Genomic DNA, 26648 nt, shown 5'->3' with positions numbered 1-26648 from the left:
CTTTGACACGAGTCCAATCATGATGGCGCGACGCCATTGGACGGGTCTCGTGGTGAGACGACTCATAAGTAAAGACCCATAAGTACGTTTGCTTTGACTTGATAGACACGAGGCGGAAATGGAATGGTGGACTGAAGTTTTCGAAAATAGAAATTTCTAAAAAGATTCATTTGTCGCTTTAATGGGCGGCTTCCGAAGATAGAAATCTCCGCAAGTCGATCAGTTGAAAAGGGGTTGTCTTAAGTTTGTTTGCAAAAGACGGTTTGATTTTGAGTCGGCTCGGGAAACAGTGCATTGTTTCCCAAGACGGTTTTGAAATTAAAAATTGTATGTTTTGAAAATCGAGTTTGAAATGTTTGAAAAGGTCTCGGGGACGGCGTATGGTCCTCGGGATCCCGAAAGTGTCTCGAGAAAGGGGTGTGTGCTTTTCTCGGGTTTTGAAAGAGCCATTGCCGGCGCCATACGGGTTAAAATCCGTGTCTAGACGCGGCGATTATAACGGCGTAAAAAGGTGATTTGAAATGGTTATACAAAACCGGGTTTGAAGATCGTCATTACGACGGCCTAGAAAGGCGTGTTGAAATGGTTATACAAAACCGAGTTTGAAAATCGTCATTACGACGGCCTAGAAAGGCGTGTTGAAATGGTTATACAAAACCGGGTTCGAAAATCGTCATTACGACGGCCTAGAAAGGCGTGTTGAAATGGTTATACAAAACCGAGTTTGAAAATCGTCATTACGATGGCCTGGAAAGGCGTGTTGAAATGGTTATACAAAACCGGGTATGAAAATCGTCATTACGACGGCCTAGAAAGGCGTGCATCGGTCGGCGAAAGACCGAGTTTTGAAACGGCCATTATAACGGCGCAAAAAGGTGTTTTGAAAGTTTGAAATGACACGGAAGGACTTATGATCAAGTAGCACATAAGCACTCACAGTTTCATTATATTATGCATTATGCTGACACGGGTTTTGGCTTAAAAGGGTGGGTTACACACCAAGCAATCAAACCCCGATTTGCGAGAGGGATACCAATCCAAACAAAATGTGTAAGGAGGGTGCCCTAGCCTCGTGCTCGAAAGTGATGAAAGCTCTTTGACGAAACAGAAATGTGTAACGTCAATGGTATGCTTGACTCAATCGGGATTCGAAACGCGGGGATGAGAAAACGAAAGCCGACGAAACGAGCCAATTGGTCGAAAGGGGTTAGGTTGTGGGCCCGGACAAGGATCCCGACCGTGACCGTAATATCAATCAATGCATTCCAACCAAGACCTCGTTCGAGTCTCACCATCTAGGGATCACAAAGACGTAAGTGTCCTAGTTATCCCCAGCGGAGTCGCCAATCTGTGGGCATGGGCCACGTCTCGGTCTGCGGATTTTGGGCCACCTACCGATCTGTAGTCGCAGGCCACCTGTAAGCCCAGTCGATCTGTGGACATGCAGCGGTCTTTTGAAAGCCACGCTCGGCGGCGTAGAGATGCCTTCGACCGGATCGTTTTAGATCGGTCGGTTTCGTCTCGGTAAGGGTCTCGAAACGATTAGAGATGTTCGGAGTCTCCACCAAGCATTTGTGGGATGCCTGGAACCCGTTCGAATTCCACTTTATACCTCGGTCAAATCGAAGCACAAAGCAGCGTTTTGACATAGGTACTAAAGATAGGGAAATCGTCCCTCTTTAGCATCCTATCTCTAGAATGACTCTCGTACGCCCTGGATAAGGTCGTCCACTATCCAAAGTTTCTGAGTAAGAGGTGAAGGTACGTATTGGGAAGCCCTTTAATCAGACACCCAATTCCGCCCGCATTTAGCGGCCTCTACTGATCGATCTTGGTTGGTTGAATGCAAAGGTTGATAAAACGGTTTAAGTGCATGAATGCGCATCCAATGATTTAAACCTAACATGTGAGAGCTTTTTAAGTCAGTTGATTTAATCCAAGTATCAAGTATAATATGTCGAGTTGGATTAAAGATTAATTTGCATGCAAGACGGAAATTAAACATCCATTTACCGTATTAGGTTTAGGGTGCATAACATGATCCATTTGTCTTAGTAAGGCATTTTGCAAATATGGTTTGAATAGTATCTGATCCGTCCTATATCCGGGTTAACCGGAGTCGGGATCGTCCTAGACTAGTGCTGTAAGGGAACAGGCCCTGTACCAGACGGCTATAAGAGGCGCGAGCCAGCCGGCGGTGTAAGGGGCCTCCCTCTGGTTTTGAAAATGAGAAAGAAAAGGCCTGCTTGAGGCGCGGGTTAGCCAACGGTTGTTGCCGTGTTCTGACTGTTTAGAAAACGTTATAAAACATGTTGAAAATGGGTATTTGAACCCGGTTTGATTTGAAAGGGTCGTTTAGACCGCACTTGTTGATTTGAAGAACTAGACTTGAATAATCATCATTGTTTTGATAATATTCGGTGTCAGGTTCGATTTGATAAACTTGACATGAATAGTTTTGAAAATGATTATGGACTAATTGTTTTAAGTCCATTTGAATGTAATTAGTCGGTACTCATCATCGTACCCGGGTTAAAATCCGGCATGGTATGTAGAACCAAGGATGACTTTGTGTTGGTGACTAATGTGTTTGTTTGAAAAATGTAAAGAAATGAAATAAAAGGCTTTAAAATACCTTTTAATTGTCATTAACCAAATATTATCACCGAAACACGGATTTAACCGTCATGGTATGAAGAACCAAGGGTGAAAAATGTTTTATGGTTAAAACATGTGAAATGAAACAAAAGGTTTCGAAAATACTTGAAATGGCAAAATCCGATTACAAATATGAAAAATGGATTAAGGGAAATGACGAGAACAAACACGGTTGATCTCTGGTCTGAGTACCTCATTTAGGCGCGAGCCTGTTGGCGACCCAAGGGGCTTCTGCCTCAGACCAAAAATCAGTTTTGGCTCGTTTATTCCATGTTTTGGTTCATGTTATGCATGTTTTAGCATGTTAGAGTCATGAAACAAATGAAAGCATAATAAAAGGGGATTTTTACACCCTCATACTTACATGTTTGGTTATGGCGAGTGACCGACGTAAGTGTAACAACTCGTTTGATCGGAAAAAACTCGGTTTAAAACCGTTTTGGTAAGTAAAAAGAGTGTTTTAATGTTTAGTGATGGTGTAGTGGTCAAAGTGGTCGGACAAGTGATTTAATGCACGATGACGGTACCAAACAATGTGTAAGGCTCGTGTTTACGATCGGTAGGTCGTAAATACGCGTCGGATTGTGACTTAAGAAGTCGAGTCGATAATTTTAAGGGAGAAAAGAGGGGGCGGACACTCGCGTAAGTCTCAAATGGGTGGCATTTGAGGGGTATTTATAGGAGAATGAGTGGTTGTGTGAGTTTTGAGCGACGTGGCCACCTGGTCTGCTCAAAGAGGCGCGAGCCACGTCGCGGGTCTTCGAGCTGTGTTGTCGCTTTCACAACAAACGCAATCATGATTTGTTCTATCCTAGGTTTTGTAGTCACATGTTTGGTACTTGACCAACATAAATCCGGGAAAACTTAGTATAGAAGGTTTGAGATATTTTTGGTTTTTGTGTTTGACTCGGTTTGACTCGTTGTTGGAGTCGGGATTTGAATTTTTGAGTCGGTTTTTGGTCCGGTGTCGGTTTTGACTCTAGTTAGTGTCGTTGCGACCCCGTCGGCGTGCATTAAACACTCCAGGTATTTTTGAAATGTTTTGAAATGTTTTGTTTTCGAAATCGTTTTAAGTTTTCCGATGTAAACTTGTACACAAACTGTCGATCAAACGCCGCGATCCCAAAACATGTTGTAGTCCGATAATCATCGGGTGTTTGTTGGAGTCTCAGCAGATACTGGGTATCTACAGCTTTCTTCTTGTACGGCTTAGCCTCGTCCAATCCTCCGCATGGGTCATCAATCCACACCGTTCTTGTCTCCAAGGTCAACATATGATGCCCACCTCCTGGGTCCGTCAACCTATCAGTACCTGCAGAAGAAGTAACAAAGGAATTAACCTTAATTCCAGTAATATCGTCTGAAATAAATTTAGACAACCATTCATTGTTATTAGCAAAAAAATTACTCGATCGAGCACTTATGTAACCCGATTGAAGTATTTTTTCAGCATTTGTACTCGATCGAGTAACTTGTGTCACTCGATCGAGGACTTGATTTTCCTCATTGCTCGATCGAGAGCTTTCATCCTCTCGATCGAGTACTTCCTCAGTAATTTCACTTGATCGAGTATAGTAAAGCTCTCGATCGAGTGTTTGAACAGTGACAGGCGGGGCAACATTATATTCTTTCTCTTGAACGATATCCTCAGCATCTGAGCCATCATTTTCAGCATCAATAGGCAGAACCGGTCCTTCATAGGGAGTATCAATCAAGGTGTGAATGCATAGACCGTCTCAGGTTGCTTAGAAATTTGCTCGGCAATTACTTGAGCTAACCGAGTCTCAAGTCTCTTGATAATGGCGTCTTTAGCTTGCACAACCTCTTGCATTTGAAGCGCAAGCGCCTTTACTACAGACGTCAACTCAGCAATTTCTTCTTTCTGCTTATTAGAAGGAGGATTTTGTTGTGGCGGCGGCCAAACAAATGGAGACTCTTGATAGCCTTGTTGCTGAAATGGATGTGGCGGCACATATGCAGAAGAATAACAAGCTTTTCTACGCCGCCTAAACGCATAGACTACATCATCATCTGCTAGACAAACGACAGCTTTGTGCCCCGTAGTACCACATCTCTTGCAGTGGATCACCTGTTGTCCCGTAGTACGGAGCTGAGGTGAACCAATCCAAGACTGTCTACTCTCCAGCTTGCCAGATATTGCATTCTGAGCTTCAAACTGTGCTATAATTCGGGAGACACTAGACATCTTGGTAGAAGGATCAAAGGTACTAAAGCCTTCCCCTTGACGATCTTTATCCTAGAATCCTATCTAGGTAGGACCTGTAGGACCTATCAAAATAACACTGAAGGAAAAAGATAAAAACTGCCTCAAGGAATAAATCCCTTGAGGCGGAAGACAGACGAAAATAAACAGATAAATAGGCCAACTGCCTCCCCGGCAACGGCGCCAAAATTTGATACGGTCGTTACTTTACCAAAAATAAATCTAAATATAACTAACAGAAGCTAGTGATAAGTAGGGTCGATCTCCAGAGGGAGGCAAGGTATCTATCTGTAATCCGTCTATCTAAGCCACAAATGGGGTTTTTATATTTGATTTTCTAAACTATTGGAAGTCAAAGGGTAAGAGAAATAAAGTAAGAGCAGTAAAGGAAGAAAATGATAGATGTGATCAGATAAAAGAGAGTATGTCAGGATTTCGGTTCCCCATGGCAGTTTATCGACTCAGTTGCAAATAGCCTAGACAATCTACTGTGAGAAGGATACAGAAAAGGTCCTTCCGGTCCACTTTCTATCCTAGATTTCTGCTAACTTAAATTCCGTCCTCATTAGGGTAATATACTGTTCATAGCAGGTCTGTTCATTCCAATATTCCGATCCAGGAACGAAATTAACCAGATTAATGTAATTTAGAAGCATGCATTCAACTAAATTTGTGTACAGTTATATTGCTATGGGGACAGATTCTCACATATAAATTATCTAGCCTATTCGCTACATCGTCACAATCCTACCATGGATTCCCTAATCCTAACATAAGAGAATTTAGCTATTCATATTAATAATGGCGTCAACAATAATAATAATTAATGTACTAATGAAAGGCATGATGAAATAACATTAATAATGCATAAACTAAATTAGGGCAGAAAGGAATAAAGAGAGAAAACAAGAAATTAACGCAACAAATAACAAGATTAAAATTAAGAGAGAAAGGTGTGATTACAATCTCAAGCAATCCGGCGTAAAGTGTTGGGAAATGTGTCCTCAACAATAGTGCGATCACATGATTTAAATATCATAATTAAATCTCATACTAAGAATACGTGAGGGATGATTCTTTATATAGTCGACTGACCGTCATTAATCGGTAATGATTGGCTAACTAGAGTTTGACATTACTGTCGTGTGACGGTGGTGGTCAGTTGATCCCTTTAGGTCACACCTATAGGATGAGGCTCAAATAGATATTTAATTAATTGTATGCGATACAGATTAATTAATTCCTTAATTATGGGAGTGCAATTTTACGTCTTATTGTAATGTGATTAAATAAGATTTAATTTAGTAATTAAGTGTTAAATTACTAAATTAGTTGAGGCATTATATAAGTTTTGAGGTAGAGGTAATTAGTTATTTAAAGTTACAAGAAGTTGTAATTTTAACCAACTAGTAATTATGTGACCCATTATATGTTGATATAATGGTAGTATACTACTCAAAAAGTGGAGTGTATATTATATTATTAATTGTAATATTTAAGTGTTAAATGATTACATTAATAATTAATTATGTAAGATAGTTAAACATATGACTTATAAGCATTTGTGGGACAAATGACAAAAGACAAAAATGGACCAAAATGGGTCCAATATTTCGGCCAAATGAAGAGACAAAATATGCTCTTTTGTTTTTTGTTTGTGTTGGTTATAGTGTGATTGTGACATATCACACAAGCCTTTTCATACTACATCTTACACATATGTTCTCTACACTCTACCTAGACTAAATAAATGAGTAAAAACAGATGAAAAAGATTCCTCCTAATGCTCTATGGCCACCGGTTTTTGGCTCTTCAAATAGAGCATTTGTTGCTTATTTTTCTCACTTGTTGTTTACTTGTTTTTTCACCTACTTTCCCTCACATGCAAATTGCAATAAACTCTCACAAATACTAATACATTAAATATATTACTAGAAGTAGTAATATTAGAAATATTAGTATTATTAAGGTTACATTTCTACTACATATCTAGTTAATATTAGTAGAAATTTTTGAGATTAATCTTGGGTGCAACTTATTGGAGTCTCTTCTATACTTGGAGTCTTAGGAGGATCATCCATCTCATTAAGCTCAAGAAAAAGTGAAGGAAGGTGACCTTACTTGTGCCCTATATTTCGAACCAACCATCAATGTAAGGGGACGTTGTTTTTCTTATAAATTTTTCATTTTGTTGTGCATGCATTAGATCTTAAGAACATATAATTAACAAGTTAATTTGTTCACTATTAGAGGAGTCTAATAATAGGTATATGAACCTAACAAGTGGTATCAGAGCATAAGGATGTTGCATGCATAATCGGTTATTGTTTTTCCGAGTTAAAAGGTTAACATATAAAACTAAAAATTTGTGATTTATAAGTATAAGCCACGAAATCACCATGCATGTTTGGTCCTAAAATGTTTTAGGTCATTTTTATGATTTATGAAAATTTATTGCTCATTTTAATGATTTTTGGTCATTTTATTACATTTTTATGACTAAAATGGGAATTAAAATGCTAAAAATAGTTACACTAAGTTTCTGACCTTGAAACTTTTATATGACCTCACATGCATATTTTACAAGTTGTCTGTAAAAAGTCGAGTTAATTTGATTAATATTGCATGATTTATAATTTTATGAGATAAAAATGGATTAAAAGAGGTAAAATGGTTAAAAATAGTTAAATTTCGAATTAAGCCATGATTTTTAAATATGTTGTCACATGAAAGATTTACAGAGTGTATATAAATTTCTAGATTAAAGGATCTCATTTAGCATGATTTATGGATTTTTAGAGTAAAAATGGCATAAATAGTGACTATTTTAGCAAAATTAGCTAAAACGATTTGCATGGCTTGAGAAAATTATTTTAAGTTGAATTAATATCCCACTAATCAGATCTAAGGTTGTAAAAATTATTGGAGTAATTTTTGGATGCTTGAAATATTTTATGAGATAAAACCGATAAAATGCAACTATATTTTCTCAAATTTAATTCAAAAATTTTAACCATGATTTTTGACATTATGAGTGTCATGGAATTATTCCAGAATGTTCAAAAAATTTAAAATTCAAATTTTGAAATTTTTACAATTTAATTTGGATTTATTTTATATATAATATGATTTTAAGGTCAAAAATGAGCATAAAATTAAATCAAGTTGAATTATTGTCAAAAATTGAGTGATGACTAATTTTTGAGTCCTAAAAAGTGTTAGGATAATTAACTTGAGCTTAGATGTGATTTAAGTGTTAATTAGTGATTTTAAAAGGTTATTATCACGCATTTCCATAAAACCGGGTTATATGTACGACATAAGTTAAATAGGGCGATTTGACACATCATTTGGCATGATAGATACATATTATAATGCTGCATATTTCAATTTTTGAATGTCTTTTATTTATATAATTTTGAATTATGTAATTTTATCTTAGTATGGCCTTAGTTTAATCAATATTACCCGTAATGAAAGGGAATATTGATTCGATTATAATTTAATGTGATCTCGTATCACTTTTATTTTTATTAGTTTTTCCATTTTACAAATGTATAATAGGAATAGCTTTGTATTTTTATTATTATTTGTAATTATGGAGCATCTTCAAAGACGGTGCCATTCGGAAAGGTGATCCGACGAAGAAAGTGTCTGGGGAAGCGTGCCACTTGAAGATTCAAGGGACCAAAGGAGTTGGTTTCCGAATATGTAATAGATTATTTGATTTTCTATTTTAGGAAGGCCATACTAGGAATTTTATTTATTGCTTTGCATTTCTTTTAATATGTTACATGCATTGCCAAATCGCAATAACAAACACATGCATATCATATCGAGTCATCGACCGTGTCAATTATAATTATCGTAGTTCATCGCTTTAGTTCACTTAAAACGTGATAGATGATAAATTGACAAGACCTCTCACATATAATAATTGAGAAATAGCCTTACCAAATAGTAGAAACCCATGAATTACCAATTTCATAAGGGAGTTGAGCCGGCTTTACCGTAATACAAACCTTGTTACGTTGGCGAAGTGGGGTAGTAAAATGTTATTACATCGAAATTTGGATTGAGCTCAACGGAAGTATTGTTGACCGTAGTCGCATGTGTTCCGGGCTAAAGATGGAAATTAGAGTAATTTTTATCGACCGAGAGTTCTAAAAGTAGAATTGATTAAAGTGTTAATCCACCGAGTTATATTAATAAGGGATGAATCGGCTCACCGTGCCCGAGTTGATATGAATTTGGATCTCGGAATCATTTATATAGTTGGATGGAGGTCACTATATAAATGCAATACTTGTAGTTAAATTTACGAGTATTATTAAAACGATAGATGATAATTAATTCCTTCATTTCCTATTTTGTAGTCAAATTTATTTTATCAACCGCAATGGCAACTCCAATCACGTCCGCATCCACTAGTTCCACCACGCTTACCAATGTGTCATGGCTCCGATCCTTCATGGATCGATGTAAGTTAGAAAAGAATGGGTCTAATTTCGCCGATTGGGACGCGCAACTTCGCTTGGCCGCGCAAGGTGACGACAAGCTTCGTTACTTTACCGAGGCATCTCCCACCGAACCTAATGCTAGGTCCACCCCCGCCGCTAGTCAAACCTATGAGGTTTACCAAAAGGAGTCGTCCGCGATCAAAAATGTGTTGATCTTTGCTATGGAGGCCGAACTCCAATGAAGTGCTATAAAGATTAGCACCGCTCATGAGATCTACATGAAGCTTGTGAACATGTTTTCACGAGCTCCTAGGGTCATTCAATATGAGGCGGCTTCCGCATTCTTTGATCTTAACATCAAGGAGGGTCAAAAGGTGAGCCCTCATGTGCTCAAGTTGATGGAGCATGTTGAGATCTTGAAAATGCATAAGGTGGAAATTCCCAATGAACTCGTAATTGATCGAATTCTTCATTCCCTCAACAAAATCAAAGCATATGTTCAATTCCGGGTGAATTTTAATATGCAAGATAAGAAAGTTTCCATTGATGAGTTGCACAAAATGCTTGTGCAAGCCGAAAGGGACATGGGGCTAAGTGTTAGCACCACAAAAGATGTGCTCAATGTCAATCTTAAGAGCAAGGGAACCTTCAAGAAAGGCGGGAAAAAGGGGAAAAAGCGAACTCCCAACAGGAATATAGCTAAAGCTTGTGAAGCTAGTACCTCCAAGCCCAAGTACAGTGCCCCCACCGGGGACAAGTGCCACTATTGTTGTGGTGTTGGGCATTGGAAGAGAAACTGTACCAAATATCTTGGCGACATCAAGGCTGGAAAGGTTATTCCAGTAGGTATATAACTATCCCTATCTTTTATGTTTCAATCTCAACCTTGGTATGATGATACAAGTTGTGATGATTACCCTTTTTATTGTAAATAGGGCCTCCTGCCAAGGACAAAGGCAAGGAGAAGCAAGCCTAGAGGATCATGAGGGAAGCTAGAGTAGCCGACCGTGGTGATGGATCAATGGAAGCTTGGCTTAAATTTGCTTTGTCTTTAATTTTATGATGTATTTCAAGTTTTTAGAACTATTTTGATTTCCTTGTGTGACTTGGAAATTGGTTTGTATCCTTTAAACACGGGTTGTATTTTGGATATTAGTGATTTGGTTTTCAACCCAAATCACTTGTTTTATTATGTTATTTGTTGTAAAATCATCATCATAAATTACTTGCGTAGAGAAACATTAGATAAACAACTCAAATTGATCAAATAGACGATTATGATGATTGGATCATTATATGTCCATAAGCTATGAATTTGATTCTCCTCATGTCATCATTACTAAAAGTAACAACTTACTTATGTAAGATCAATTAAAGTTGTAATGAGTTTTTGAACTCATCAAGTAGGGAATTCACGATACCATATGGACACATTATTCTAAACGAATGGTCAACCATGAGATACCTATAATAGAGAGTCTATTAAACAGATGACATGGATAAGACTCGTATATTATCAAGCTGCCATGTTAGGATGGCCTTTTGAAAGCTAATACATAGTCTAGGTAAACTTCTAATACTCCGTTAAATATATATGTTTGTGACTCACAAAACTATCTCTCAAGAATATAGATGTATTTCTGAGAGAGAGAGTGGGAGTAGATTGAATCGTCACAAACATCTCTTATAGTTGAAATGTTACTTTGTGAAAGTAATAGAATTATAGAGTGGGAGTTGGTATTGAACTATAGTCTATGAAGATAGATTGAGAGCATAGTTCAATGGGAGTTTATCGCACATGTCTTATTACTTTGTGAAAGTGATAGTATCATGACCTTGTTACATATGAGCCATCGCATTACAATCCGAAAATTGTTACTCAAGAGTAGATTTACTTTAAGACGAGGGTCTCCTCAAAAGTAAATAGAGCATCAGAGTACATAAATGCATAACATTTACATGAAGATGTTGATCAAGATAAATTATGTTAGAAATTGCCGCATTTCATTTTAATGAAGGATGGCAAATTGAATTTGCTTTTCTAAAATGGGAATTTAGAGAAGGAAGTGTTTGAAACAAAAAATCTTAGATGAAGATCTAAGAATCCTAACATATTATGCGTAGCTTTATTGAGTGATCTTAGAATGATCTTAAGCAAGCATTAAAGGATTATACTTTTCGTTCATATGATAATAGTGAATTGTTTCATTCACATGATTGAATAATCAAGATTATACATGAAGTTAAGTGGGAGCTAGAATTGTTTCTCCATGTCTTATATGTTGATAACATATTACTTATTGAGAATAATGAACCAATGCTCTCTTCTGGCAAGAGTTATTGGGAGACTTGGAAAGGGTGCAATATACTTTAGATTACCGAATCTATGCGAAAGTATATTGGCATAGAGTTGAGAGTCTTATGAGGATAAGATATTTCACATCTGTTGTACATCAACAAGGTTAAATAGGCTATTAAAGTTGATAGAAGTGGAAATACTATGATGGAGTCATAGTCATTCACTAAACCTATTAAGTTGTTGATGGCATGAAATCGATTGCTAATGTTTCCGCCATTAGAATAATCATGTATGCTAAAAAACGCACATGCCATGATGTGATATATGCGGAGAGCATAATAAGTCAATAAAAGGGATAATTCCCATAATATGGCTTATTAAAGTCTTAAAGAACATCCTTGAGATTCTTGAGAAGAATTAAGGATTCATTCACATGTTTGGATGACAAACTAAGTTAGGTGTTGAAGTGTTGCACAAACTTTAGTTTCCAAACTTAAAAGGGATTTGCTGAAATCCTAGGATGACTTATTGACTAAGGAGTAAGAAACTAAGAAAAGTGTTTTAGTTTCGTGCATTGCAAATTTTACAAAAGGAATCCAAGTAAATTGTGATAAAATCGTCAATGAAGGGATTAAGGGTGAATCCCTCTATAAATGACTCTATCACAAGTTATATGATAACAGTGGGAGCATCTTTCAAGTTAAAGAGCCCAAGTCTAGTAAGTAGTCTAGACAAATACTTAGATAAAATTCATGTCATTAGAGATGACATTGAATAGAAGGAAATAACGATTGAAAAAGTTGGAATACATGGATATCGGGTATATCTGCTTTCCAAGCTTTTATTGCATCTAAACTAGTGTTTATAATACACTAAAGATTATAAGATATGAAGTAGTAATAGTGTATTGACTATTCATATGTGATAATCACATTTATCGTTTGAGTTTTATTAAACTCACCCGCTACCTTATCGTATCCGAATGGGTTGTAGAGACAAATTGAACCCCATTAAAGTGAACTGGATTGACATGGTATTCGCCCCTAGTTACTTATATGAGGTGACGTCTCGAAGTGACTAGAGTGTGATGCGATTAATGGCAAGTTCAAGTGCCATAGAGTCATATGGGATGACTAGTCAATCACATAGGCAGACTGTATGGAACAATCTGTCGGGCAGTGACCGCTTATAGAGTTCTGGTAATTCGTAAAGCCTGGTCGTGGCAAGAGCTACTATCGTATTCTTATGAGTCAATTCTTTTGGCTAGAGACTATTCGCCCAAGTTGGCACAACTTCTGATTAGCTTTGATTTATACTCTACGATTTCGTAAATGAGGTCAAACTGGGTATATTTTGGGTTATGATGGACTGTGGCTAAACGAAGGGAGTAGGGCGATAGGAATTGTCCACCCCTTGTCAGGGTTGTTTGAAATCTCAAGGCCACTCGAGGAGTAGTTAACTGGAAATGCGTGGCCACGCTCGGAAGGCATCTATGATAGATAATTCCGGTCAGACAGTTAATCTCCAGATCGAGAAAACCACTCAAGATATGATCAAGTGTAAGTACGACCTGCAAGACACCTTACATTGAGTGGGAGATTGTAACAGGACAAGAGAATTGGTGACGCACACTTGTCGAGGACAAGTGGGAGATTGTTGGGAAATGTGTCCTCAACAATAGTGCGATCACATGATTTAAATATCATAATTAAATATCATACTAAGAATACGTGAGGGATGATTCTTTATTTAGTCGACTGATCGTCATTAATCGGTAATAATTGGCTAACTAGAGTTTGAAATTACTGTCGTGTGACGGTGGTGGTCAGTTGATCCCTTTAGGTCACACCTATAGGATGAGGCCCAAATAGATATTTAATTAATTGTATGTGATACAGATTAATTAATTCCTTAATTATGGGAGTGCAATTTTAGGTCTTATTTTAATGTGATTAAATAAGATTTAATTTAGTAATTAAGTGTTAAATTACTAAATTAGTTGAGGTATTATATAAGTTTTGAGGTAGAGGTAATTAGTTATTTAAAGTTACAAGAAGTTATAATTTTAACCAACTAGTAATTATGGGACCCATTATATGTTGATATAATGGTAGTATACTACTCAAAAAGTGGAGTGTATATTATATTATTAATTGTAATATTTAAGTGTTAAATGATTACATTAATAATTAATTATGTAAGACAGTTAAACATATGATTTATAAGCATTTGTGGGACAAATGACAAAAGGCAAAAATGGACCAAAATGGGTCCAATATTTCAGCCAAATGAAGAGACAAAAGATGCTCTTTTGTTTTTTGTTTGTGTTGGTTATAGTGTGATTGTGACATATCACACAAGCCTTTTCATACTACATCTTACACATATGTTCCCTACACTCTACCTAGACTAAACAAATGAGTAAAAACAAATGAAAAAGATTCCTCATAATGCTCTATGGCCACCGGTTTTTGGCTCTTCAAATAGAGCATTTGTTGCTTATTTTTCTCACTTGTTGTTTACTTGTTTTTCCACCTACTTTCCCTCACATGCAAATTGCAATAAACTCTCACAAATACTAATACATTAAATCTATTACTAGAAGTAGTAATATTAGAAATATTAGTATTATTAAGGTTACATTTCTACTACATATCTAGTTAATATTAGTAGAAATTTTTGAGATTAATCTTGGGTGCAACTTATTGGAGTGTCTTCTATACTTGGAGTCTTAGGAGGATCATCCATCTCATTAAGCTCATGAACAAGTGAAGGAAGGTGACCTTACTTGTGCCCTATATTTCGAACCAACCATCAATGTAAGGGGACATTATTTTTCTTATAAATCTTTCATTTTGTTGTGCATGCACTAGATCTTAAGAACATATAATTAACAAGTTAATTTGTTCACTATTAGAGGAGTCTAATAATAGGTATATGAACCTAACATAAAGATCGTTCCACTAAGCAAAGCAAAGATTAAAGGGAAGAGAGAAAGAGTTTACAGTAGAAAGTATGAGAAACGAGAAGTATTCAAAAGGTAAAAGAAGAAGTGTCTATTAACCTAATTACGTCTCCCTTATATAGGGAAGTGAAAATTAACAAAACTAAACCTATCACGGGATAAAAATCCCGAGTATAATAGCTAAATACTCGATCGAGGACTTTTATATCACTCGATCGAGCAAATCCAAGCTAAAACCTCTCGATCGAGTACATTAGGTACTCGATCGAACACTTATAAAAAAGGACCCATTCGATCGAGTAGAAAAAGGAGTCGATCGAACACAATTGTACTCGATCGAGTACTTTCCAGCGCACAATTCTTGCTTCGCGCACTGAACTTCAAACGGCTTCCATTTCTTCGTTACTTGGGCAAACAAGGCGTTTACGGTGGAGTTGGAAAGCTAAGAGGACAAGCTTTCATCCCCAATTAGAATCACCTGAAAATAAGTTGTTGAACTCGAGATATAGCTCTTCAAAATAGGCACTAGTAATTTGAAGTTCTTCCTTTGCTCGCCTAGCTAACTTACTTCTTTGCGCATCTCAAAATAGTAGTCTTAAGGCTCCGACTCAACTCATCTCCTAAATGCATGCATAAGGACATGTTTTAGGCTTGATTATGCTCCTTTCCTGTTCATACCTGTAAATAATACAAGAGAAACCAAAGTAGACAATTCGGGGGACATTTGTAGCTAAACACTACACAAAATGCATTGAAATGCGTGCAAATAAAGTACAAAATAACTATATAAAATGCACGCATCAACAGGAGTAGCAGATGTGGTACTAACAGGTGTGGAGACGGTGGTGGCAGCAGGGACCACCGCCTCAGTCAAGGACGGACTAACGGTCGAACTGGAAGAGGGCAATGAGCTACTATCCATCCTAATCAAGTAAGGAAGGAGGGATTATAATCAATTAACAAAATTAAGCAGCAGAAATTCCCAAATCAGTCGAAATCTTCGACTATTATGCACCCTAATTCCCAATTTTTACCTCAAAAATTCGAAACAATGGATAATCAACGATGAGGTAAGGGAGATAATTATCAACTGAAGCAATTTAAATAGAAACCCCAATTGTCAGTCGAAAATTTCGATTAATATCATACACCCTAAACCCTAATTCCCAAATTACTTCATAAATGGCAAAATTAACGCAATTAAATGACAATGAAGTAAGGGAAATACTTACTTGATAAAAGAAACCAACAAAGAAGCAATTAATAGACAAAGGACGATGCAAATTAGGTGATTTTTCGAACAAAAACCGCAAACCCTAAATGCCCAAATTGACCGTGCAAACGAATAAGAATCAGAGGGTAAATAAGGGGGAAATGTCGAATTAATTGCAAGGAATATATTGTAGGTGTTTGATTTGGCAATGGGCAAAGATTTATGGGGGTTTTAGGAGAAATTCGTCGCAAATAATTATTGAACAAGTGAAGAATGAATAAGGTTAAGAAAAATAGAAGTTAAAAGAAAACTTCCTGCGCGGGAATTTCAATTTCACTCGATCGAGTGGTTTTAAATCACTCGATCGAGGATTATGGTCCTCATTCCTCTCGATCGAGTAGAATTATACTCGATCGAGTACCCCTTCTTTTGGTTGTTTCGATAGAACACTTTCAAACCTGTCGATCGAGTCTTTTCCTGTAGAAACCTCTCGATCGAGTACATAAAATACTCGATCGAGTGCTTTTCCTCGTGTATGTCATCCAAAATGCGTATAATCTCCCCAAACCTGCATAAAAACACTCGTAAACATATCCCGATATACCAAATCACAAAATTAGTAGTCTATAGTCTTCCTAACTACGCTAAAAATGTCTAAATTCTAATAGTCCTAAAAAAACATAATAAAGAAATTCAACGGAAAATTAAAAATAGTTTTTACAAATTGTTACACGGGGCATTCCCCGCTCAGTTCTCGAAACAATTCAGTAGCCCAATGGAGGGCTTCTGACTGGAGGACGTCCCTTCAGTATCCTTGACCGTCCTCTTCATTCTCCACGAGCTTGAATTTGAATTAGTAGGAGGAGAATAGTTGATGTCCACATACGCACGAACTTTTATCGTCCCTTTTTCCTTCTCACCAGCTTTGACGTTGTTATCCCCAATTTGATTGACTTTATTTGGACCATGACCTTTGACAACTCCTGCATTATTTTCATTTGTACCTGTAGCAAGGAAAACAGACAAATTCTACTATTTTTTGCTCTCAATCTGAGGCGGAGGGGTCACAATAGCAGCACAAAATTCCAAATTTTCATCAGGAGTGTCAATATGAGTGTCAGTAGAGGAAAGGGCATTGTAAGGCTGAGCTTGCATGGGAGCCCTGCGAGACTTAGACTGATGGAAAATTGATTCCTTGTCTCATACCTGAAATGTTAGTGTCTTGCCCCCGACATCAATCACTGCACGAGCAGTGAATAAAAATGGTCTCCCTAAAATGATAGGGGTGTGAGTGTCCTCGGGAATATCAAGCACTACAAAATCAATGGGAATAAAGAATCTCCTGATTTTAACAGGTATGTCTTCTATGACACCTAACAGCCGTGATATACTACGGTCGGCCATTTGTACGGTCATGTTCGTGCAGTTAAACTTAGTCAAACCAAGTCTCTTAGCAAGACACAGAGGTAAGACGCTCACGCTAGCACCAAGATCGCATAGCACGTTATCAATCAAATGGGTACCTATTTGACAAGGAATTGAGAAACTACCCGGGTCTGACTGTTTAGGAGGTAACTTATTTTGAACTAGGGCAGTCCCTACCTCGGTCAAAGCTACCGTCTCATGATCATTGATATGCCTCTTACGTGATAAAATTTCTTTCATAAATTTTAAAAAGAGGGTACCTGTGTCAACAATTCGGCGAATGGAACAGTGACCTGTAAGCTTTTCAGGAGCTCGACAAATTTACCGAACTTTTGATTCGCTTTCGTGCTCTGTAATCGACTCGGGAAGGGCACGGTAATAGGTATCTCGATCCATTTGTTTCTTTCATCCAACGTATCAGCTGGATCAAGCTCCTTACCACTTGATTGAGACTTTTTGCCTCTCGATCGAGTCCTTCCAGGTGAGATTTCACGTGATCGATCACTAGCAGGCTCTCAATCGAGGTCTTCATTATCAGCAGTGTTCGATCGAGCAAAAATACCACTCGATCGAACAGTTTCCTCAGCAAGATCACTCGATCGAGTGGTTTTGACTTTCCGATCGAGCTGTTCATTATCCAGTTCACTCGATCGAGTAAGATTTCTACTCGATCGAGTCCTTTCAGCTTCAATTCTACTCGATCGACCCCCTGAAACCAGTCGATCGAGTATCTTCTTCGTGGTTAACTCTTTTTCAGCATCTAATGACTGTCCAACGTCATTAATTTCCTTCTTCGGGTCTGATATACTCCTGTCAATAGGTAATTTCGGTCCTTCGTATGAATGACCACTTCTAAAATTAATCAAATTCACCGTCTCATGTGGATTCTTCTCAGATTGAGACGGTAAATGACCCTGTTTTCTCGTGGACTGGTTCACGGCTAACTGAGCAACTTGAGTTTCAAGTGACTTGATAGATGCTTCTTTTTGCTGGTCACTTAGTTGCCATTGCTTTGTCAACGACTGCAACATTGTCTTCAACTCAGCTAACTCACTTACCCCACTTGAAGATGATGCACCTTGATTCGGAGGAGGAAAAGAAGGAGGCTTTTGAAAGCCTTGTTGAGCCTTATGAGGAGGGATATATGGCTGCTTCTGCGGGGGAGGAGTGGGATTGAGCACATTTTGACTTGTCCACCTTAAATTGGGGTAGATCGCCCTTGTATTGTTGTAATAAGAACCTCCTCCTTACCTGTATTGCTGAAAAGCAAGGACTTGTTCTTTCTTCATAAGACAGTCAATATCAGTATGACCGTCATTGCTTCCACACCTCTCACATGTGACAGTGTCATGTCTAGTCAACAGATGAACCGTCTGTTGATCTCCAGCAGTCTGCATCTCCATTCTATCAAACCGGTCATTCATGGCTTCAAGCTGAGCCACAACTGCCTTATCAACTGAATGGACCGTTCGAATACCATTCTGTGGGACAATGGGTCGCCATCTCCTCAATAATGCCCCATCCCTTATAGTCATCAATATTCTTCTAAAATCTACCGTTAGATGAGGCGTCCAGAATAGCTCTATGGTCATCGTACAACCCATTATAAAATTGGTTGCACAAAAACCATTGATCAAACCCGTGATGAGGAAGAGACCTCACCAATTTCTTGAACCGACACCAAGCTTCATAGAATGTCTCATCGGGTTCCTGCTTAAAACTGGTAATATTTCCCCTCAGCTGATTAGTGCGCTGCGGAGGGAAATATCTTTTATAGAAAGCAAGCGCGAGAGTCTCCCAGTTGGTGATTCTAGCAGCTCTTCGGTCCAAATCGATCAACCACTCACGGGCTGAGTCAGTCAGAGAAAAAGGAAAGAGCACCCCCTTAATCTTGTCTTTAGTTACTCCCTTTGTAGCGGGAATAGTAGAACAAAAATCAGTAAAGACCTCCATGTGCTTCCTTGGGTATTCACCCGCCACACCCCTATATAGATTTCTCTCCACCAGATTTATGTAGGACGGTCTGATATCAAAGGTGCTTCCGTCCTCCGTCTGGAGGTTAAAACCCTTGGGAATAGAGGATGCCTTAGGCTCCGAGTGACTTGCAATGTTCGGCATCTTTACTGGTTGATTGGCAGAAATGAGATTATCTTCTCCTAAAGATTGATCTTCTGCAAATAGAAAATGTTGTAGCTCGGGTTCGAAAGTACTCAAGTCTTCATTTCGACGTTCTCTTTGCAGACGGAGTCTATGCCTAAACAGTCTCTCTGGCTCAGGATTAGCAGAAACTAACTCCAACCTGCTCGACCTGGGCATACATAGCATTGAAAGAGATAAATGAGAACTGTCTCAAGGAATTAAAATTCCCTGAGACGGATAGAAATAAATGAAAACAAAAACAGATAGGGCTATTGCCTCCCCGGCAACGGCGCCAAAATTTGACAGGCTAGTCGTGTACCTACCAAAAATAACCAACTGGCACTAACTATATAGCTAGGGAAGTCGGGTCGATCTCCACAGGGAGGCAAGATATCTGTAAAGGTCCGTCTATTTGGTCACAAATGGGGGTTGTAATTTGATTTTCTAAACTAAAAGGCTTAAGGGAAAGAGTAGTAAAGTAAGAGCAGTAAAAGGCAGAAAATGTGAATAAGATGATCAATAAAGAGGGAACATGTCAGGATTTCGGTTCACTACAGTAGCTTAGTGACTCAACAGCAAATAGTCTAGATAATTTACTGTGAGAGGGATACTGGAAAGCTCCTTCCGATCCACTTTCTATCCTAGATTTTCACTAACTTAACTTCCGTCGTCGTCAGGGTAGTGTACTATTCATAGCAGGTCTATTTAGTCCAATCTTCTGATCCAGGAATAATCTTCTGATCCAGGAATAAATTTAACCAGATTAAAGGGTAACTTAGAAGCGTGCACTCAACTAAGTCGGTATTATAATTAAATTGCCATGGGTACAGATTCTCACAAATAAACCATCTAGCCTATTTGCTACATCGTCACAATTCTACCATAGATCTCCTAATCCCAACATGAATGAATTTAGCTACTCATGCTATTAATGTTGTCAACATTAATAATAATGAAATAACTAATGACAAACATGATGCGATAATAATAACAATGCATAAACAAATTAGGGCAGAAATTAATAACAAGAGAAACAAGTAATTAAACCAAGAAAGTACGAGATTAAGATTAAAAGGAGAGAAGGATTACAATAACAAGAATTCCGGCGTAAAGAACAAACGAGATCCAAGCAAAATAACCCGAAAGCAAAGTTACAGTAGAAAAGTTTAGGGAAAGAATAAGCTGCGTAATTAAGAGAAGCCGCAAATCAGCACTTCGATCGAGGAGTATAAACTACTCGATCGACCTCCTCAGCATGTGAAACCACTCGATCAACCAAGAAAAGCATTCGATCGAGTGTTCTTCCTCCAAAATCAGTATCAACTCGTTGTCGACGGCTTCGTTGACCATTCCTTCACGCATCCCAATGCAATGTCTCGCTCTAAAACTCTCGTCTCCTGAAAATGCATGCAAAACAGGACGAAAAGAGTACGATTTCACCACTTTCAGGTTCATTCCTACAAAACAGACAAAACGAACCAAAGTAGCCAATTCGGGGCATAATGCAATATAAAACAGTACCAAAGTACATGGAAATACGTGCAAAATAAGGCTAAAAAGACTATATAAAATGCACGTATCAGGCTCAACCACACCTTTTGTTCCCTAATCAAGGGAACCATGAAGGGAATTTTGGCGGGCAAGGTGGAGGATTCTATGGCCAAGGAGGAGGTAGGACCAAGGAGGTTCTAGTGGGTATGGATACCACGATGACGGCGATGATGACGAGTGAGAGATGCCTACCACACCACTCCCGATTGTATGATACCCCTTCTTTCCCTACCTCTTATGTATAGTTGCATTGCATTTTATATTACCTTGCATTTAGTTTACACCTTACTTGCATTTGTATTATATTTCATATCGCATTCATATTGGTTAGCTCATATAGTATAATAACATTGTAATATATTTCATATAGTATAGTTTGCATTGTAATATATCTCACATGATTCATGTACTTAGTCGCATATAGACTAGAATTCATGCATAGTCACTAATGACCCAACCTTATTTCTTCTACACTAGAAATAGTGTTTAATTCGGTTTGGGGAGGTTCGATCATAGGTGACCATAGTTCACTAGAAATCACGCATCATATAATCTAGTTTAGATTGCATTCATTTGTTATATATGTCATATAGAAATGCATTTAGTTAGAACATGCATATCATTGCATTTCTTCCAAAACCCAAAAAACATGCACTTTCTTTTTCATTCCTACTCCTACATGTACATTGAGGACAATGTCCAAAATAAAGTGAGGGATGGGAATTTGTATTCCATAATGCATAAAAAATGAAAAAATCCCAAAAATCCCAAAAATATGTTCCTTAATTTCATAAAAACAAAATCCATAAAAATGGAAAACTTCCAAAACCAAAAACATGTTCTTTAATTTAGTAGTATGGAATTTTATATATTTGTGTTTTTGTTTTCTTCTCACATAGATACAACACTACATTTGAAGCACTAGCAAGGGAAAATGAAGACCGCTTAGTATGATAGTTCTAATCCCTATTTCCCTTCCATTTATTTTTCATTATTCATATGAGGAGGATGGGCCTACATGTCAAGGAGGATGTGGTGTATTTTGTTGTTGCGGTTTGTGTATCTATGTGTTGTTAGGAGTTGCATCTAGATTATTTGTCATATTAGTTGATAGAATCATATGCATTAGGATGTATATATTAGTTGCATCATGGCATAATAGTTGCATTTAGGAAAATTTTGTGAAAACATCTATTTGGGAAGTTCGATAAGTGTATATAAGGCCCTTGTAGATACTTTTTCTTCTTAAAACTTTGCTTGTTAGAATGCTTGTAAAACACCCTAGGATGTGTCATGCTAGTATCCTTTGACCCATGATTTAAGGCCGAGTCAAGAGTACCTTGTGGTGTGATAACTCCTTGGCTACCGTTTATTCCAAGGTGATCCTTGAGCCCATGCAACCATCATCCATATTCTACCATGTTTTTTCATCAAAGGGAATGGTCACAAAAATTGTTCAAAAAAAAAATTGAGTTCAAGAATTGAATGAAAAGTCAAGAAAGTTTGTAATTGCATCAAAAGAAAAGAGGAGTAACAAAAATAAAAACTCTTATGCTTCAAAAATAAGCACCCTCACTACAAATGGGGTAGCTTTGAAAATGTTCAAAAAGAAAAATGCAAGAAAAAGTTGAAATTGTCAAGTATTAAAATGTCAAACATCAAAGAAATGGCAAAAAGAAAGTGTTCTCAAATTGTCAAATGCAACAATAAATTGGGGGGGGGGGGGGAGGGAACAACAACAAAAAGCAAAATCCCACATGAAATTCAATATCTATTGATCCCTTTTTCCATCGTATCCACTTTTGTGCATGGTAGAGAGAGGACGACCCTTCTTCTTGTCTAGGCAAGAAGAGGAATTCCGCGATCCTCCAGTGTTTCTAACACCATAGGGAGTCTACTCTTGATGAAAGCATTTAATGATTGAGGACAAAGGTACCCTAGCTTGACACAACTTGGAGGTGATTTATTGGTATCCTTCTAGGCTTAGTAGTTTGAAGAAACCATATCTATGAGGGAATGTGTACCCTTAAATTACTTTCCCTTTAGATAATTTCCGCCACTTAGATGAGGAAAATGGCTATTCATTTTTGTAGATGCATCCATTACTTGTTTTGTGTGCTTTAATGCTTGGATGTGTCGCCTTTTTTCCAAGCCCCACCTTGCCTTGCAAGAAGGCATCCTACCTCATGGTTGTCTTGTTGTGAGTTAAAGGGGCGGAGTGAGACCCGCTAATTATCTCATATCGGCTATATTCTTTTAATAGTTTAAATAAAGGTCTAGTTCTAGTCACCTCTTTACTCGGGACGAGTAAATGTTCGGTTTGGGGATGTTTGATGTGACTCTTATTTGCGTACATTTAGTCCCCTTATTGAGCCTATTTTGTATACTATTATAACATTTTATGACCATTTTATCCGTCAAATCCTTCCTATTTGGCTTTCTTATTACATCGTGCATGTTTTGTAGGAAAGAAGATAATGAGGCGGAATTCCCGTCTCCCGTGCACATTTGGAAGCTTGTTGATGATATTGGATGGACTAGTATGAAAGAGGAGGCAAGAACGACGACCAACAAAGAGAAAGTAAAGAGTATGCAAACGGATGTGAAGCAAGAACCACACCGAGGAACAATCCGAGCGGCTCGTACAAAAGACGCTCGTCTCCCTCCCTCATGATCCGAGCGTCCCTTGCTGGAGACGCTAGTCTCCTACCCTTACAATCCGAGCGTCTCCCTTCTTGATCCGAGCGGATTGTGACAGCATTGGCGTGATATGCTCATCTCCTCGCAAGACTTGCATTTCTCCACTTTAAAACTTAGCATTGATATTTACTAATCTATCCTTACTTAACCTAATATTGCACTACTATATATATTCTATTTGTAATAATTAGAAGGAGTCTAGTTCTCACATAATAAGAAGTTTCCTTAGATTAAACCAAGTTCTCTTAGATTATATTAGGAGTAGATTAGAATAGATTACTCTTTAATCTTTCCACAAATCACACATTAATCTTTCCTTAATTATTGCTCAAGCTAATTATTATTGGGTAATTGAAGATTATTGGGTTTATTATTGGAGAATTGACAACTCTTCATCAATCAATCAAGTTCTCTCCTTTTATTCTTTGCTTTATTATTTGGATCATCTCAAGTTTGGTATAATTCCTTTACTCTTTACTCTTTATTGTTATTTCTTCACTCTCTTATCATGTTTATACTTGTTGTGATGACTGACACCATTAATGACATGTTTCCCATGATAATGAGTGAGTAGTTCTTTTACTAGGATTAATTGGGAATTAGGGGAAACAAACATGGGGATTAATCATGCTTAATTTAATATGTCTCCATAATTAATTTGCTTGCTTGTTGTGATATCAACCTATGCACATGTTATGTTTGATGAAATGCTAAGCCTACGAATCTTTGCATTTTACCCATCTCTTATTTATTCAACAAGATTTGTAAGATATAAACCAACTCGAGTCTTGTTAGAGCATGCATAAAAGTGGATAGGAGGAAAGTAAGTCGACTTGTAGGTGTTGTACAATCTAATCGATTCAGCTCCGGGACCCAACTCTTCCTATGAACCGTAAGACATAAACTAACTCGGTTCCTCCACAACATTAATTGCTAGAAACTTTGTAAACATTTTTGTATGATCAACACTATAAATCCCCTATGACCCCATGATATCCTAGTACTCTTTAATACTTGTTTACACCTCTATTTAATTTATTGCATTCATTAGTTGGTGTTGGAATATGTGTCCTCCGACAATAATGCGATCACGACTGTTGATCATGATGATCACATGTTTAAATCTCATTTTAAAGAATACAATTGGGAAGTAATATTTTACTGTCAACTGGTCAACATATATCGGTAATGATTGGCTGACTAGAGTTTGACATTACTGTCGTGCGACGGTGGTGATCAGTTGATCCCTTGGTCATACCTATAGGGCAACACTCTTAATTGATCATTTAATTAATCGTATAATGTTACGAGTTAATTAAATTACTTGAAAATTGACGGACGATTTTGGAAGTAAAATTTACGTATCACATTAAAATGTGATTAAATGAGATACGGTCTGAGTAATTGAATCGTATCATTACTCGGATAAAATAATTGTTTAAGGTAACAATTAAATTTGAATGAATTATTATAAATACGATTTATAAATTGGTAAAATATTTTGGTACAAGTAATTATGAATTACTAAGTCGATTTTTGTATATGACGTATTTTTGTTAATACGTTGATTTTTAATATGTTAAAAATACATAACAAATTTATGTTACATGTGACATGTAACATATTGACAAATTGACAAAAATAACATGGATTCCATGTTATAAGTGTGCCGAAATATAAGAGGGGATTTAGCTAATTATATGTTGATTTTAATTAGTGGAAGACATAATCATTCTTTCATAGCCTAGCCATGCAACCCTAGTTTGCATTGTGAAGGCAAACTAGTGCATGCATTGGCTCATTTTTTCCTTCCCTCCTTTTCCTTGCCCGGTTTTTCACAAGGGAAAAAAAAAACGTTTTTGCCTTATATTTTTCACATACACTACATTCATTAGTGTAGAAAAATTATTATTCATTCACTCATCAAAAATAAGATTTTTAGAAAGATAAAATTACTTCCTTCCTCTTCTCCTCTAACCGGTTTTAGAGAGACAAAAATACCAAATTATTTTGGGTCATTTTTCACAAGATTAATATTGTACTAGTCCTTATAATATTAATTTGTATTAAGAGTAAGCCTTGGGTATAAAGCTTAGGGAGAGATCCTACACTTGGATCTTAGTTCTTCCATTAAAGGAAAGTACAAGAACAAGAGAGAAAGGTGATCTCTCTTGTGCCCATAAAACCGAAACATCCAATGTAAGAACATGATTTCTCCTCTATTTTGCTCATTTGTTTGCATGCATAAAATCCATCTTTAATTTTATGACAAATTAAATTAAAACATATATGAATATGTTGAGTATATAGATCTAATTCTCCTTCAATCGGTATCAAGAGCCACGGTTGTTTGCATGCAAATCGGTTAAAAGTTTTTCCGAGTTATAAAGATTAACATATAAAACTTGTAAATTTTGTGTTATTATGATATATCACGAAATTAATTCATGCATGTTAAAATTTCTGGTCCTAAAATGTTTTAGGATATTTTGGTTAAATTTACGGATTTTTATTGTTCATATTATACAATAAAGGCATTTAAATGTGATTTTATGAGTAAAAATGTCATTTTCGGTCTAAAATTAGCTATACTTCGAATTTTCCAGTGATTTTTGGATATGTTGTCACATATATTATTTTGAGATAACCTGTAAAGTTTCATAATTTTTGGACTTGTTATGCTCGAAAAATGGATTTTTCATTATTAAATTCGGATTTAGGTGAAAAATAGGTTAATATGAGTTAAATTTCGAATCTGGTCATAGAAATTTAATAAGTTGTCACATGCAATTTTACAAGATGTGTGTAAAATAATGGGCTATAGTGAAGTCTTTTTGCATGATTTATGGATTTTTGAAGAAAAATAGCATAAATAGTGACATTATTAGTGAAAAATTAATAAAACATAATCTATGAATAAGGAAAAACGTCAAATGTTGAATTTTATTATCTTTTTCAGATCTAAAATTGAAAAGTTGATGAATATAATTTTTCCCATTTTTATGATTATTTTA

General features: G+C 37.0%; 1 non-coding gene across 1 annotated transcript; it reads left to right on the top strand.

Moving 5' to 3' along the window:
- The first annotated feature begins 18880 nt into the window (after positions 1-18880).
- Positions 18881-18986, top strand: LOC141615964 (small nucleolar RNA R71). The gene has a single exon (XR_012530347.1). It is a non-coding gene; the product is annotated as a small nucleolar RNA R71 (small nucleolar RNA).
- The last annotated feature ends 7662 nt before the right edge of the window (positions 18987-26648 follow it).

This window comes from Silene latifolia, chromosome 11 (genome assembly GCF_048544455.1).
Source record: "Silene latifolia isolate original U9 population chromosome 11, ASM4854445v1, whole genome shotgun sequence".
NCBI lineage: Eukaryota > Viridiplantae > Streptophyta > Magnoliopsida > Caryophyllales > Caryophyllaceae > Silene > Silene latifolia.
This window is presented reverse-complemented; position numbering and strand designations above follow the sequence as displayed.